Source organism: Calonectris borealis, chromosome 3 (assembly GCF_964195595.1).
Source record: "Calonectris borealis chromosome 3, bCalBor7.hap1.2, whole genome shotgun sequence".
NCBI classification, from domain to species: Eukaryota; Metazoa; Chordata; class Aves; order Procellariiformes; family Procellariidae; genus Calonectris; species Calonectris borealis.
In genome coordinates this window covers 108876575-108893670 of record NC_134314.1, presented here as the reverse complement: position 1 = coordinate 108893670, position 17096 = coordinate 108876575, and the positions used below count along the sequence as shown (strand labels likewise).

General features: G+C 42.9%; 2 long non-coding RNA genes across 2 annotated transcripts; one reads left to right on the top strand and one right to left on the bottom strand.

The window, feature by feature from the left end:
- Nucleotides 1-337: 337 nt before the first annotated feature.
- LOC142080946 (uncharacterized) lies at nt 338-17032 on the bottom strand. The gene is made up of 6 exons (XR_012673178.1): nt 16952-17032; nt 16427-16489; nt 15781-15916; nt 4409-4534; nt 860-1034; nt 338-564 (listed from the first exon to the last, which is right to left on the bottom strand). It is a non-coding gene; the product is annotated as an uncharacterized LOC142080946 (long non-coding RNA).
- LOC142080947 (uncharacterized) lies at nt 1880-3745 on the top strand. Its single transcript, XR_012673179.1, has 2 exons — nt 1880-2167; nt 2308-3745. It is a non-coding gene; the product is annotated as an uncharacterized LOC142080947 (long non-coding RNA).
- Nucleotides 17033-17096: the final 64 nt, after the last annotated feature.

Genomic DNA, 17096 nt, shown 5'->3' with positions numbered 1-17096 from the left:
TCCCTCCCCCGCCCCCCCCCACCGCACCCCCCGGCGGGCCGGGCCGGGGGCGCGCGAGGCCACGGCGGAGCCAACGGCCGCTCCACGCCGCCGGCCCCGGGCCCGGCCCCCCAGCCCTCGCCCTCCCGCCCCGGCAGCCCCCAGCCGCTGGCGCGTCCGGCCCCCCGCCCGCCAGGTACAGCGCACCCGGAAAGCACGCCCTAGGCGAGCAGGGCGCGGGGCTGCCAGCCCCGGCTGGGAAGCGGGCCAGCGCTGCGGAGCCAGCTAGCCCGAGCTCTTACCCACCCAAGCACAAGCACATTGTCATCCCCCAGAGTCCGTCTGACTGGGTTTGGTGGGTTTTTTGGTTTTGTTTTGGTTTTGTTTTGTTTTTTTTTTTTTACATAGAAGCAACGCCAAAATTCTCCCTGTAAGCAGGCCCGTCAGAGCCAACCCGGCGAGGGTCTGCCGTGGAAGCGCCCTTTTCCTCGTTCTGCAAAGTAAGAGCCGGGCGGCAGGAGCGGACAGCCAGGGTCACTTCCGACTCGGAAGCAAACTGCAGACACAATGGGTCATAAGGAAAACCTGAGGTTTGGGAAGGAAGAGGAGTCTCAGCCCCTGTAGCAGTGCTGTCAAACTATTTCAAGTTTGAAATGCAGCTATTAGAAAAGGGACCGTAAATTTAGCACTGCATTGCCAACGGATCCCATCCAGTTGTATCAGCTGCCGTGCTGTTTAATGAGAAAATTCACTCTTACTTTATTTTCTGTTAGCATCAGAAATGAAATGCCCTATGGGAAAGCAACCTCTAATATGATTGAACAGTCACTTGCAATTTTCTTAACTACATTTCAAATAGAGAGTCAAATTCTGTACTCACGCAAACTGGTGCCACCATCTTGTCTGTCATTTAGGTACAAGAAGGAGTTGTATTTGATTTGCAAAATCTTTATTACGGATGATGATGCAATGCAATTCTGTATAGTGAGATCCAAGCTACCTCCAGCAGCAGTTTAGCCATGTGAGTAGAGCAATTCGCTTGGGGCTAATCAAACCTGATGAGGAAAAGAGTGTTATCGTGGGCAGAACACCCTGCTAAAATAGATATAGGCTGCTTTGGTACTCAAACACAACAGGCTGGACTACACAGACTGGTGTAGACATACCAGACATACACCTCTGACCCTACAGTGAGTTTATGAGAGGTGACTGTCAGGAAAAAGAAACTACAAAGGATTTTAGTTGTACTTACAGAAGAATTAGTGGAGTAATTTATCTACTGATAGTATTTTACGAGAGAACAGCACCTTACTGGACAGCCAGAAAGAGAACTCAAAGCTGTACAGTATTATACAATGGAGCATTTGCAAATACTCTGTAAACTCTAAAAGCTAGGCACCGAAATTGGCATCAATTCCCAACATAACACACGCACCCCATAATGAACAGCTGGAAAAGTTAAAAGCCGGCAGCACTAGTTCCCAGCTGCAGAAGCTGCCCAGAGATTAATAATTCATAGATTATCCCTGCTAGCCTTAACTCTGAACACGCTCGGACGTGAAGGGGAAGTAGCCGTGCTTTCATCGCTCCCCGGCTACTCCCCACGTCTTTCCTCCGCAGCGAGGAGCTGCCGCCGCCGCGCAGCTTCCCTGGCGGGACCAAGGCTTCCCTGGCGGGTCAAGGCGGGTCCGAGCCCTGAGGTTACCTGCGGCGAACCGGCGGAGCGCTGCGCTGCGCTCTGCTCCCCCCCCCCCCCGCCCCGGGGCTGACGCTGACACGCGCGGGTGGCGCCCAAACGAGCCCCGCTCCAGCGCCCGGCCCGCTGGCGCGGCGCCCTCTGCCGCCGGCCCGCCGCCGCCATTGGCGGAAGCGCCCTGGAATTCCATGACGTACCGCGGGGGCGGGGCGCGGGGGGCTGTCCCCGCCCCGGTGCCGCCCGCTCGGCCCCTTCCCCCGCGAAGAGCCCGCCCGGCCGCGGAGCTCACAGCCAAGCGGAGTATTTTTCTCCGGGAGACAGGGGACCGAGCGAGTCTGTACCTCTCCTCTAGGGCTGCCGCCTGCCCTACCACCAGTCATTCTGGCTGATTTACAACGCTTAAGAAACCCCGCAGGCAGGACTGAGGTGCGCCGTCTGTCGACTGCCTGCACTGAACCCGACGAAAAGCCCAGCTAAGGAAAAACTATTTCGGTATTATCAACTTTTGCACCCTCGTTTAATCCTTGCTGATTAACGCCGTTAAAAACCTGCTTTTCCAGGGCTATGGGCACAGGTACGACCCTGGGACAGCCCTTTAAGCTCTACCAGAAATGTTCTTTGTGTGCCAACAGGACACTGCAGAAAGAGCTGGCCCAACGCTAAAAAGACTCCAGACGTTCTTCCCTCACCGGCAGCGCTGATAAGCGTTCGCTCCTCCTTTCTGGAGGCCTTTATCTCTGCAGACCACAGGGACCTTCCACCCTTCAGCGTCTGTAAGCGACCATGGAGAAATCTAACCTAATGAGATTCCACCGGTTTAACTGACAATAACACGCCAAGGACAACTGCAGTGCTCCATCCTCACCCAGCATAACCGCCGAACGTGTCCAGATTGCTACGGGAAATAAGATTAGGATGGAAAACAGCTGGTCCAGATCGGAGCCAAAGACGACTCAAGAGGAACATTCAAATCAGAAGTTGTCCGAGATGTTTTTAGCACCTTTCACAGGAGGTGCACAGCCCTCATCCAGCAAAGAGAGGCAGACTTCCACAGCCCATACTCATTTTGGCTGTCTGAGTAGCATATATTTTCCAAAATACTCTCTTTACCCTTCACCTTGTTGGGAAACTCCATCTTGCCCAGGAGGTTCTGGACAGAGAAAGGCAGGCATGTTTCATATCAGACTTGATTAGTTGCAACTCACTGTATCAAGCTGAAAATACTGTTTCAAAATTGTTCCTGAAAAAAAAATTGTTGCTTTGGAGCAAAAGCTTCAAGCTCAAGCCCTTCAGATAGCTCCTAGTCAGCTTCAACTGCTGGTATAAGGCGCTGGCCCTGTTGGCCAAAGAGCTAACAGATCAATCCCAGTAACATCACAGACTGCATGAAGATCTACAAACAACTGCAGCAGCTGCTTCCCTTTGCAACAGCACAGATTACAAGCCCCAAAACAAAACACAGTGGAGATGAATTGTGCCTTTTTTGAGGTTATCTGGACAAAGGAGAATAAGCGAGTTCAGAGTATGATGGTTTTTAAGCAACATTTTCAGGTATCTTTCAGAAACATTTGAAAAAGATTTTCCGTTACAAGAGACATCGACAGTTTGTTTTATCACCAAACTCCAAACAGTCTCTGATTGTCCTGGTTTTGGCTGGGATAGAGTTAATTTTCTTCCTAGTAGCTGGTATAGTGCTGTGTTTTAGATTTAGGATGAGAATAATGTTGATAACACACTGATGTTTTAGTCGTTGCTGAGCAGTGCTTACACTAAGTCAAGGCCCTTTCCTGCTCCTCAGACTTCCGCACCAGCGAGCAGGCTGGGGGTGCACAAGCAGTTGGGAGGGGACACAGCTGGGACAGCTGACCAAAGGGATATTCCATACCATATGACATCATGCTCAGTATATAAACTAGGGGAAAAGCTAGCCGGGGGTCTGCTGCTTGGGAACTGTCTGGGCATCAGTCAACGGGTGAGCAATTGCATCGTGCATCACTTGTTTTGTATGTTCTTTTATCATATTATTATTTTCCCTTTCTTTTCTGTCCTATTAAATTGTCTTTATTTCAACCCATGAGTACATTTTTTGGTTTGGTTTTTTTTTTGATTCTTTGCCCCATCCCACTGTGGGGAGTGAGCGAACGGCTGTGTGGTGTTTAGCTGCCTGCCAGGTTAAACCACAACACTGATCAAAGAAGAAATATTTCTCTCCTATCCCCCACAAAAAGCACAAACTAAAAATCCAAATGACTTAGTCTAGTTCCAACTCAAAAATAGAGAAAGGTCCCCTTCTATTACCCAGGGAAAGTTGGGGTTGTTATTCATTTTACGCAAAAAGCTACTCAGACATTCCAGTGAGGGAAGGCATATAAAAGACTAGCTTGCTTTATCTACAACACTCACTTGACTGCTACTTCCACGTATCTCCTCCCAGACCCAATTCTCCCTTCCTGTTGTCCTTCAGATCCACCTCTCTTCTCTCACTCATCGAACCTCCAATCACCTTTTGCACTCAAGCTCTGCGTCCTCACTCCTATTCCCTGTCCCAGCTCCCAGCCTGCCAGCCATTTTATGATTTCATATTCCCTACACACCCTCCTTGATTCAATGTATTTGCTCAGGCAGTTTCATTTTTCACCACCTTTCTTCTTGACCCTATCCCCATCTTTCATCGTCTTGATTTTCACGCCAAGCTGTTCCCACCTTCCCCTAGTTTTTCAGCCAGTCCCATACCTGCTGTATCTCTTTCTGTAGCTCCCAGGCTTGACAGCCTTTCCTAGCCATTTCCAATCTCCATCCTTAAAAGTCCAGTGTTGCACCCAGTTTCTGGCTGCGGCTGCTATACAGTTACAACTTCTCCTGGAAATTAAAGTAAAATGTCAGTACACAAGGCTCGCAAGTTTTTAAACTATCTTCCTCTTAAGATGTATTTCAGCAGAATGAAAACATTTGTAACCTTACCTTTGTATTAACAGTACATTTTGGTGCAGATTTAAATGTACTCCTAAATAATCATCTACATAAAAGATGAAAATACACTATTTCCAGTGTTTTTACTAGGAAGTTACTGGGGTAGGAATCATTGGCACTTAGGAAGGAAAGTACAAGTCATTTAAAACCTCAAAATGATTCACAATAATTTTGCCTCTGTGTAAATAGTTTTCTATTATTATTTGTTTTGAAGTTTTCTATGTCATGAATTTGTATACCACAGAAGTTACAGCATTGTAATAGCAGCCACTGTAATGCACAGTTGTTTGATATGCTGGATTGCCTATTGCACCACACAGCGCACATATCTATCATTTGTATTATTTGTACTCTTTGTCAATGTATAGGCAAAAAATACACCATCCAAAACTAGCAGCTGCAGAGTACACTAATCTTTAGACATTGGCACCTACTGGAAATACAGATAAGAAGTTGTGTAATAGTAGTAGACACAGCTTTTTCCTCTCTTTCATCTACTTTCATTGGGTCTTTTAATCATGTATTTTGCCTTTTGCAGTTCTATAAAATATATTAGACATTATGGTCCCCCTGTTTAAAGAAAACTCTCAAAACACTTGTTTACTTTTAAGCACCTCTCAAGCTCCATGGACTTCAATGGAAGATACATACTCTTAAATTTACACGTGTGCTACAGTGTCTCCGTGAAGATCGATCCCTAAGGAAAGTCCTCCTGTTTAAATAATAAGGAAAGAGTACATGTGCCACATGAAAAAATCTTGGAATTCCTGGGTTCTTTAGCAAAGCTTAAAAGAGAGCGCTACTTTAAAATGCAAAATTATCAGTCCTGTCAAAGGTACTTCTTTTCACACTTTGAGCATCACATACGTGCAGGGGATTCAGAACAAACTATTTCGGAGACAAACTGCATTTTTCTAATGTCTCCAACCTATTTTTTTTTTTTTTAATTTACACTGTTTCAATGAAAAGTTTCTCCCAAAAGGAATTTCAAGGACAAAGTTCTAAGAGAGTGAAAATAAACTTGCAATAGCTCAGAGAATAAGATTCAGGACTCCTGGATTTTGCTTCTCATTTTGGATTACCACTAATTTTTAGGAGGCCTCTTTAGGAGGCTTTTGACTCAGCCTCTACCTTTGTGGTTCCTCTCCTGCAAAGACTTACCAAGCACTTAGCTTCACTGAGTACATGCCTGCTTTTATATATGGACTCCTGGCTCTAATTCCCTATGTATCATCCAGGATTCTCTTATTATAATCTCATTTGTACTGCCTATTATTAACATACATGCACTGCTGGAACTCATCTCTTATCCTTCTAATGAGGTCCTACAGAACATGAAAGAGTAAGTAACATTACATAAAATAGCGCTAATTCTTTCTCTTCCATGGTCTAGTGAGTTTCTTCTGGTGGAAAGAGTGCTACACAAAAAAACAGTAAGAGCACCCTATAATGACATCCCAAAGCTCCACTCCTATTCCTATCTTGTTTGCTTATTTGTTTTATTTATAATAGCTTTTTAAATATGCTTAATATTTTAATATCATTTTATATATATTAAAAAAAAAATCAAGTCCATTGCCTTTTAAAGACTGGAAGTTAAAAATCTCTTTAATTTCCTGATACACAATTAAGAACATTCCAGGTACATAAGATGCATTGTAGCTGTAACCACAGTCTCAATTTTTTGTTACCAGCTTTGAAGGGCTTGTATACCACAGTTCATCATCTTAAGGTGGAAACAGGACTTGAAATACTACACCAAAAAAGCAGTATTCCTATTATACCGACACCATAAAAATCCTAAACAGAAACATAGGTAGCTTTTTAGACAGCCGTACTCTACTTTATATTATGTTTTCATTTTGCATGACTCACGTGCTTAATATTGAATAATTATATTCTCATTTGTTTCGATGTATGGAATGATAAAGGACAATAACATTAAAAATAGCACTACATGTTTACAGAGTCATGGACATCCTCTTGCCAAGGGAACTTCAGCTTCTTATTGACTTCTCTAAGCTTATGCCTTTTCTTCTTCCATTTCTCAGGACAGTATTATGCTATTGTTCTTAAACAGACACTATCAGTTTGGAGTGCACTAAAGGGTTAACTGAAACAGAAACTGAGTCCTAGCACCAGATAGGGAATAGGGTACAACAGATAATTGTGAGGTTATTGTACAGCCTTGCCAAACACTAGAAATTACATGATAGAAGGAGTATCTGTGATTTTTAGATAAAATATGATCAAATGTCATCATGTATTTCAGAGATATGCTGTGAAATTTAATTATTAAAATATGTCTAAGGCATTGGGTGAAAGGACTGGTTGACAAGTAAAAAGAAAAGGGAGTTTATTCTCTATAATGATAATACAAGTTTTTGAAATTTACCGTACCTGCTTGAGTTAGTTTGCATTGACAGACACATTTCAAGTGGGCTTTTGCAAGATTCTCTGCAGTATAGGGAAAAGCAATTGTTCTGGGGAATATTTCTTCCTAAAGTTACAGTACGATAAAATTATTAAACTCATTTTAGCTCTCCTGATTCTTCACACATGACTAAGTTATCATACAACCTTTTCCGTCTTCTTGAAGCATTGTATTGTACTGTGGAAGGAACTGGATAGCCCGTGGGCTTCATCCTAACGGAGACTACTGTAAAATATTTTATTTCCTAGTGTTTCCTTCTGTGTTGATAGATTCATTAAAGCTGCCAAGGAGAAACAACCAGCACAAGCTCTAATTGGTTCCCAAATAAGATCCCTACTACTACAGTGATTTACTTGGAGCTCCTGTTGTAGAAGAATTTCAGCAGGCTGATTTGCCCCAAGACTCACACACACTGGAAAATAAACCCCTGCAGGCTTGCATTAGGGAGGGGAAAAAAAAAAGGCTCACTGTTTTCCACCACCCATTAGGCTCACATTGGCCTCATTTTGCAGCGCTGTTCTTGTAAAGGATGTCTTTTTATGCACTGATGCAGTATCTAGCCCATGCTGACACTGCCTTGAAAGGCTCTATGAGCTACTATACTTGACAGAACTGAGAGAGTAATATTATTTATTTCATTTCTTTGCTCAGTGGGGTAATCTCATGAGATATGAATCTCTTCTTCATGAGGGCCCTGGGGATAGCAGTCAGTGAAACTCAGCCATACTTTAGTACAATGCAAACAGCACAGACCACAGTACTCGGGCTCCAACAGCAAAGAGCAGACCAAAATATCAGGTATGATGCCTAATACCATAATTTAGTTGGAACACTATTCTGTAGACTGGTTACTTTCAAAATAGATCTGCTTCTTCTTTGTAAAAGCACAAGAGTAAGATTGTCTTGAAATGGCATTGATGCTTCACAAGCCTCACTTGTGAAAGTCAGCTGAGGAAGAGTCTCAGAAATGAAAATATTATTCTGAGGTCTGACCCTAACACAGTTGTGAAGTGTTCTGCCATATCCTGTCTTTCTTACCAAGCACACCCAAATCTCAAAACCCACTTTCTGGAGAACTAGACTCCTGAGAGCAGAAAAGGGAAAGAGAAGATGGAGTGGCAGACAGTACATTTTAAAGTGATAGCAAAGAACATTAATTAAGTTATTTTCAGTCTTACAAGACTACAGAATTTTGTTTTTTTTTAAAGAAACAAAAGCTTCCTATTTTCCCAACATTCTTTGTAAGTCACACACTCTGTAGACTATACTTTACTGTATCACATTTTTAGATCATTTTTCTTCATTTCTCCTCCTCCTCTTGTCAAATTCGCATCTCATAAAGCATCTCAATGTGAAAACTGCAGTTGCTATTAAGAATAGTGCTTAATATATGTGCTGCTCATTAGTTTCCCAATGCTTAGAAACTTATGTAACACAATTCATGATCAAGCCTTCTAAAGAATAACTAATTTGCCCTGACTACTCATTGTTGAGTATCTACAATCCCAGCTGAGAACAAAAGGATTCACAGGTATTTACCATTTCTGAAAATCAGGCCTAGTATGCCTTTGACTACATACCCAGACGTGGGTACCCTAATTAGAGGCTATTTTTAAAAAAATCCTTTAAAAATGCCCATATACCTGCTTTTGCATCAGAAAGAAGATGGTGTTAGAGCCAGAATTAGAAGTTCCTGGCTCCCAATCACGCTCTGACCACACATCTCTTGTGATAGAGAAGAGAGCCGGAAGCGAGGGTGCAAAGGAATGATGTGGCAATAGGTAGTTCCTTCTGATCAAACAGTGCCTGCCAAGCCTCGCTCTCTTTGCGAGTACTGCAAAGCTGCTTTCATGGGGCCCAGCTGCTTTAAAGGAGTCCACTGATCCTTGGTGTACGAGAAGAATTTGTCAGGCAGCACCAGTTCTTCATACATGATTTGTATGTCTCAGCCAGTTGCTGATAAAATTTCCTCTTCAGTTTTACAGTAAGTCTTGGGAACTTTAGCAAAAGCCCCAAATCCCTGCAGATAGGTGATAACATCAAAATCTCATCTTTTGTTTTTGAATTCTAAAGAAAGCTCAGGCAGTTGTGCTTGCAGAGGCAAGCTTGATCCCCCAGCGGCTCAAAACCCACCAAAACAAACAAGCAAGCAGTGGAAGGTATATGAGAATGCACAAATTTAGCATGTGTTAACATTGCATGATTCTGGCAAATCTTATGTTCTGTGGAGACTCACGACAACTTTTGTATGCTAAGTCCTGGGCACTACTACTTAAAGCGTACGAGTGATGTTAAAGTAGAAGCCACAATCTACACAACTAAAGTGAAGAACATCAGTTGGGTTTAACAAAGGACTGCGGAGCACAGATCTCAAGGCAGAGAAGAAGCACCACTTGAAACCTCAGCAACGAAGAACTACAGGAGAGGTTGCCAGCCTGTTTACCCTGGGCTACAAGGTTTTCACGCACAGCTCGCATGCTGGCACTCTGTCCCACATGCAACAGAGGGGCTGCGCTTATGTAGGATAAATCCCCACTGTGAGAGGGAGTAATTTATCAGATGCTACTGAAGGTGACATTATACACTTCATTACATCTTGAAGTTACACCCTTCAGCCTAGCCCTGACCCACAATGGACAGCTAGCATTCCTGGGAGCCACTGTCATTTCCCACCTGGAAAAAGCACACAGTGCCCTTCTCCTTTCGTTCACTGAAGAACGAGCTGGCTGTCTGGCAGTCCCAAATTCTAGTATGTGGCTCAGAGGGCCAGGAAGATTGGTCACACCACATCTGCAATATTTAAGATTCTTGGTTATGAGAACCACAAGATCACTTGTAGAGCCTTTACAGGTAAAGGGCTGCCCGCACAAACCATGCAGTGAACACACTTTAGTGCCATGCCCAGTTCTGCAGACGTGAGACACGGTTCGAGTGGCATGAAGGCTTCTCCTGACAAACTGTTCCTGTAACTTCCTGCTACAAAAGAACAACAGGGGAAAGAAAAAAAAAAAAAAAACAACTATCATCAACAAGATTTTCCAACTGTGACTTTCACACACTGGCAAGACTTTTTCATAGTCCTGCTTTGAGAAACAAATCTGACATATTCTGACACCGACATCACTTCTAGGCCAGAGCCCAAGTCAGACAGGAACACGAAGGAACAAATGCACAGCTGTATCATTGTCATGTTGCTAATATTCAAATATAACCATGTGAGGACATGATTTTTCCAGGCCTCACATACATATGACTTAAGAAAGATCCTCAAGGGGCACAGTACGCTCTATTACAAATTCCTCATAAATGACACATAATTACCTCTATTTTAGAAAGGATTAGAAGAAACACTGGAGGGGAGTCCAAAATACACCAGTGACATTCCTTAAACATCATACTAACAATTTAAATTCAATTGCATGGGTGCGAAAAGATGTTGTATAAACAAAATGGCAAGCTATTCCAATATCGAGCCAACAAGAAGCTATGCACATCTGTAACGTTATAAAGTCAGTATTCTCCAACTTGAACTTACTGTATAAAACCAAAACAATCCAACCATTTTCCCTAAAAATTGTTTGTATGGTTTCTTTTAAAGAGAAACAAATAAAACCCTGCATCCATTATTATTCATTTGTAGGTCCTCTTTAAGCTAGCAGAACATTCTCTACTCAAGGCGCTAAATATTACTATTACAAGAATGTTGGCTGAATGTAAGTGGGGCTTATAATGATCCAGTCAAAAGGAAGCCACATCAAACTCAGCACCCAAAGAATGAGGCCTCTCTACACTACACACTGGATCCTTAAGACATTTATCCCTCAAGCCAATGGAGCTTTGAAAATTTACACTAACTGAGGATCTGACTCATAACATTTTATCAAGGGACGAACAAATCAGTGACATGATCTGTTTTAAACAGGACTTATGAACACCCACAACGTTCCATGCCCAGTGTAACCACGTGTTACCTCTGCTGAGTGTAATTCAAAATGAGGGTTTACCTGCTTGAGGCACTCTGCTTTAAATTTCTGTCTTTTTAGACCTGTCCTGTGTGCTCTCCCTTTTGTTGCTGTCCTCCTTTTCTCCTTTAGTTTCCTTGTACAATCTCCCCAGGTAAACCAAAAGCAAGCAGATGTGGGTGGGGTAATGTAATTTGGGAGCTCCTCCCAACTACTGGAAATGCAACTTCAGCTGTAGCAAGGAACATTTCCAAATCAACTTTCATCTCAGTTGAAAAACAAATGAGGATACCTGATCTTTTTTTTTTTTTCCTTCAGCTGATCATTTCAAGAAGAATATAACTTACTTTGGTCTAGCAGCTTCAAATTATTTCAAACAGTGCCACAACTGGATGAAAAGCTCACATGGGAAGGGCATGCAACATTCGCCCTCTCCTGTTTCTTAAAAACTTTAAGGTATAGGGGTCTGACAGATCATAGAGATCTACCATGTACATAATACACACCTCATACCATATGCTCACTCTTAGCTTTGGATTTTTGCAAAGTTGCCAAACATTCAGATGCCAATTAAGAAACTAGAATCGAGTCCTTACACAGAGATTAAGTAATTCAGCACTGTGTCTCCGCAAGCTATAATTAAAAGCAGTTAGCTTCATTACAGGGAGAGCAAAAGTAAAGAGGCTGAGACCTATTTTTGGTATTGTTTTCTATAAAATATACTGTACTCTACAACTAACCCATTCAGTGCTCTCCAGCTGTATTCAGTTAAAATTAATCAGAACAAACCAAATCTAAGCATTAAAGCTAGCGAATCAGAGGAAACACGAGGTTAAGGAAATCCTAGAATCTGAAGTATTAACTTCTACAATATTACCTGGATGTCTAATTAGCAATTCATTTCAAATTATTGCTGCCAAATTTAAAATTATTATTAACAACACTAACAAGGCCGACTGTGCTGATGATACTTACAGCCAAACAAAAAGGGACCTTAGTTTCTCAGGTTCGTTACATGTATATGCACAGAGCAGTACATGTTCCTTCCCTGAAAGGACTCAGTTTAAACATCCTTGCACAGGGTGGAGACAAAGATACTAAATACAACAAAGGGACTAATGTGAGGCCAAAACCAGTTTTACAGCTATTTTAAAATCTTGCTGATGTCTAAGTATCTGCACTATTACCAATTGTGGGCATAAGAAGAATAAATACAGTTATTCACCACAGACTTGTTAGGAGATTGATATCTACGCATTCATTGTGAGACAATAAGTATATTTAACGGTAGCTATTGTATTAATACAAGGGTAATATAAGTAACGTAATATTTGTATTTCTCCCCCCCTGCTCCCAACCCAGTATCAGGTATCTTAACACACTGTCTCTACCCATTGTGCTGATGACACAGAAACTGAAGCAGACTACTGACATTTGGCAGGAAGCTGCACTTGCAAATATCAACTTAGATTCATTACAGTTAATTACATTTTTGTCAAAGAATATGATGTCATAGTATCTGAAGTAAAAAATGTTCCCTCCTGGCATACAGCATCTTAATTATTGTCCTAAGAACATGCACACAAAGGGTTTTTTTCATTCTGTCCTGATCCTCCATGCAAAAATAATATGAAAGCGTGTAACACATTTAAGTCTTGTAAATACATTATCTGCAACTCACACTTTGGGATACCATTAAAATATAATAGAAAATATATCCAGATGAGCCAGTCTCCATATATCAACAGTACATGACTGACTGTCTAGCAGATGGAAAACGCACTCTTAAAAAGACATGTTTTCAAATTCTTGAAGTGACTTCATTGGACAAAATTTACCTTTGTTAATATCTCTGCACACTTAGAATATTCTAAAAGGAACATACACATTTGTTTCATATTTTAAGTGATATCTTTCATCCTTTCTCTCGCCTATATCTAGGAACATTTTTAGAAGTGAGAAACATTGAATTCTTATCAGAGCAACTTTTGACCCATCCCTTGTTAATCTGGGTACCTTGTGAACAACTGTTTTTGTATTCTTCACTCCCACAGGCAGCAGCTTCCATGTGCAGATTAGAAGTCAAGGGCCAATGAGTACCTTACATCTTCTCTCAGTACAGAGTCTTGCATAATGTGATCTTGGTCTTGACAGACCGTTATTAAGCACTATAAAGCACTGCTACTACTATTAAAATGGAATATAGTGGAGGAAACAATAAGGATGAATGAATGAATGAATAGCAGCATTATGACGGTTACACACCTGATGGTTCCAGATAGAGATATTGTAAAAGCTCTGTTCCACGTTAAATCAAGTAATAGATTTTAAGCAGAAAATAGTCTAGTCTAACGCACAGCATATTATAGGCCACAGAACCACACCCAATAACTCAGGCATCACACGCATGGATATCAGAATGAAATAAGAAAAGGATGGGTAGTCTCATCTCTTAAATTATGTCAAGATAGCAGGAAGTTTTAAATTCTAGTCTCGGTCCTTCCACTGACTTGAGAAAGTAGTATAATCAGTTTGCCTGAGTATCACTATTTAAAAAGTTGGAGTACTTATCCCACAAGGACACTGTCAGGTTTAATTAATTATGTCTGTAAAATCCTTTCTAAATGAAAAGTGGCAAGCATGATTTATTAATTAAGTCTAAAACACCACTGCAGAATCAGAGACTGATCATTGTTTTATCAAGAGAATAACATTTCTAATAAAACACATTTCAAATGGGAAATTCTAACAACAGCCTTTTTGACTCATTTTGATTTTTTTGTGAGGAGCAAGGCAATAGACTTTTGATGAGTTCTACAAATAGAAGTGTAATCAAGAACAACAGGTACAGGAACACTCGCCCGCTGACATTAATGTGGCTCTAGTTAAACGGCATTGCATAAATCATGAGAACGGGGACTATATACCTAGCACTGCTGTAGGACCAAGCTGAAAGAAAACTATTCCTCTACCTATTAGATGTCACTTGCTTGTAGTCTGACTATGTGCAAGGATCTGTGTGAGTCACCTCAGTATAGCCACCCCGAACCAAGTATGGCATTAGTAGCCCAAAACTACCTGTAAGGTGGCAATGTATGATCTACAAAGGGCCTGATTTATGTCAGTATGATTCTACTGCTGTCAGCTCTCATGCTCACAGGTGTATCACAGCTATAGCATGTATCTGCAGGCAGAATCCAGGTGTCAGTTATGAATGACAGCTGTCATTGACGCACACCTCCTCTCAGGGTGCAGTGGGCCCTCTTTTTTGGTCCTCTTTTCCCTATGATGTCAGCTGTGTTAGCTAAGGTACTCCTCGCAGGGAAATTGTAATTCAGTAGGTGCTCCCTAGGGCCCCGAATTCAGCACAGATATAAGAGTAGTTCGAAACATTCAGAAAAGGCATGGATCAAACGACCTGTGAATTACACGGATTCAGCATATCTACTGGACAGTGCTGTGGCCCAAGTCTTTCCTGGACAACTCCACCTATTTGGCCTGTACTGGCAAGCTCCACACCCTCAGCACCAATAGCCGGAGTTTCGGAGGAGGAAATGAATCATGCCCTTGGAATGCAACTGAAATCCCACAGATCTAAGAAAATACTTATTCATCTGCATATGTATATGTGCATACCTCGTATATTGCCAATTACATTTCAATCAAATATCGCATATGAATAAAAATACCCCAAATCTAGTGGAATTTAACATTAGGTGGCATGGCAAAGATATGGCATGTGATTATAAATGAAACAAGCAGTACCACGTGACTTAAAATACGTCGACTGAATTTGGGCCCAATCCAGCACAAAATAACCACAGCTTTTCCAGGCTACAAAGACATCAGGTTTGAACGGTCGGTCGCACTGCAGCAACATGACACACAATTTGGAAATACCAACTTGTTATAGAAAGACAGTAAGGGATCATCTAGACTGAGTCAAAATGCTTTGCCAAAACATTTTAGCTAAAATTAATATAGCGTAAGAAAGGGTGGGTGAAGTTTGACTCGTGAGTTGGCCAAGACAAGCCCATGGAGAGATTCCCTTAATTAAATTATTACTAATTTGTTTACGTTCATGGGTGAAGTCCCCACTTCTGGGTCACGACATCTCTCTGCTTCTCCGTTTCCCAGCTTCCTCCTTTTTTACCACATTGACTTAAGACCGCCAGGCACGAGAGCTACCTAACCACGCTCACGCAGGCCCGGCCAAGCAGCACGGCTCTTCTGCAAGCAAAAAGGGTGGGACAGCCACAGCACCAAACCTTCTGGAACAGCCAGGCAGCTCAGACACAAGCCCCATCTTTTTAAAGCAGCGTGGTTGCTTGAGGCCTGAATTTAGCCGCAGGCTCCAACATAGGTGCCTATCTCACTTGCGAACAGGGGATTTTCAGTGTGCCAGGTGCACCCTGGCAGGGGAGCCCCCCTCGGGCAGGGGCAGAGCTGAAGTGGGCAGATGATGCCGTGAGCAACAGTCCTTGCCCATGCTGCTACTAAACAAAAAGGCATAGCAGGTAACGTCGTTATTTGGAAACAAGGTGACAGGTGTATTGTGCTGCAGATCTCAGGGCAGCCCAACCACGCCTTAGCTAGTGTTTGCAACAGTTCCCACCAGAGACAGCTGGTAGCGACCTACCTTCAAATATCCTCTAGCTGGATAGTCATGTTGAAGACATGGAAGAGATTTGAAGCCACCAAAGAATGCAGTGGTTACATCGTCTGAATCGTCATCATACCTCTGTATGCGTCCTTTCCTGGAGAGGTAGAGGTGTGCATTTTCTTCTAACCACTTCTTCAGTCTCTTGCTTACGGGTGGTTACCACATGTCATGAAGAGCTGAGTGTGGTCTCCTGCTCCAGCTCAACTTTCACCCTGATTTAAAAACATTTTATGCGACTTCGTAACCAAATCTAGCCCAAATATCAGAGTTCAGGGCCTCTCCCCATCCACATGCTAAAATGCATGTAGCAGGACAAAGAAGCCAAAAGGACAGAGTCCATCATCCTGCAAGTCCTTACATGAAATTTGCACCATATTTGATTGGACAATTAACGGCTCCACATTTCCATTGCATTTCTTACACTTGCAGTGCTTCGCAATGGCAGTACTGCCCCTTCCCAGCTGCCTGAGGTGGTACGAGTATTTCCATTCTCATGCTGCTGCTGCCACCACTACTAAAAGAGCAGCGCAGACGAGCATGTTTGGAGCCATGGTCCATTTTGCCTGCTGTTACATCCTCACAGAGCTGACGTGACAGGTTGTAAAAAGCCTTTACGACCTAGTAGGCTGCACATAGCCTAGAATTAGAATGATAGGGCTGCCTCATGTAGAAAAGGTAAAGCACAGAAACTGCTTCCCAGGATGGCTTCTGGTATCACTTACACTGGGAGATGGGGCATTTCTCCGAGCAGCACACTCCAGACGAATGGTGCTCAGGGCCACTTCCTAAAACAAGATACCAGGACACCATGTGTAAGACCCTGTATGGTATGATCAGATCTATTCTCTCCTCGGCAAGGGTACCATGGTTTTCATTCCCAAAGACCGACCGCTAAAAATACCTGGATTCTCATTTAACTGTACATGTCTAAAAATGATAAATTGAGTCCCTTAAAGGACTGAAATGTCGGACTGACTCCAAAGTTTAGGATGTAAGAAATACAGGTCGCCTTACACCCTTCAGGTGTAAAAATGATAAATTTGGTCCCTAGAAGGACTGAAACATCAAGTTGACTCCAAAATATTAGAAACACAGGCTGCCTTAAGTCCAGTTTGAGCCTCCGGCACTGAAAAAAAAACCCCAGCAACTAGGAAATCTTTCCAAACGCCAATTAAGGAAAAACAGTTAACAGCCATTAACAGCCCAGTCAAACCACCCGAGGAGAGAGGCAGAGACCTCGCACGCACCGCCAAACCTCAGGGAGCCCCGGAGAAGGGCCGAGAACCGCCGGGCAGCAGCGGAGCTGAGGCCTTCGGCCCGGCCCCCCCGCCCCCGGCAGCCGGCCGTTATCGGCTCGCGCCAGCCCTCTCCTCCGCCCCCGCGTCACCTGAC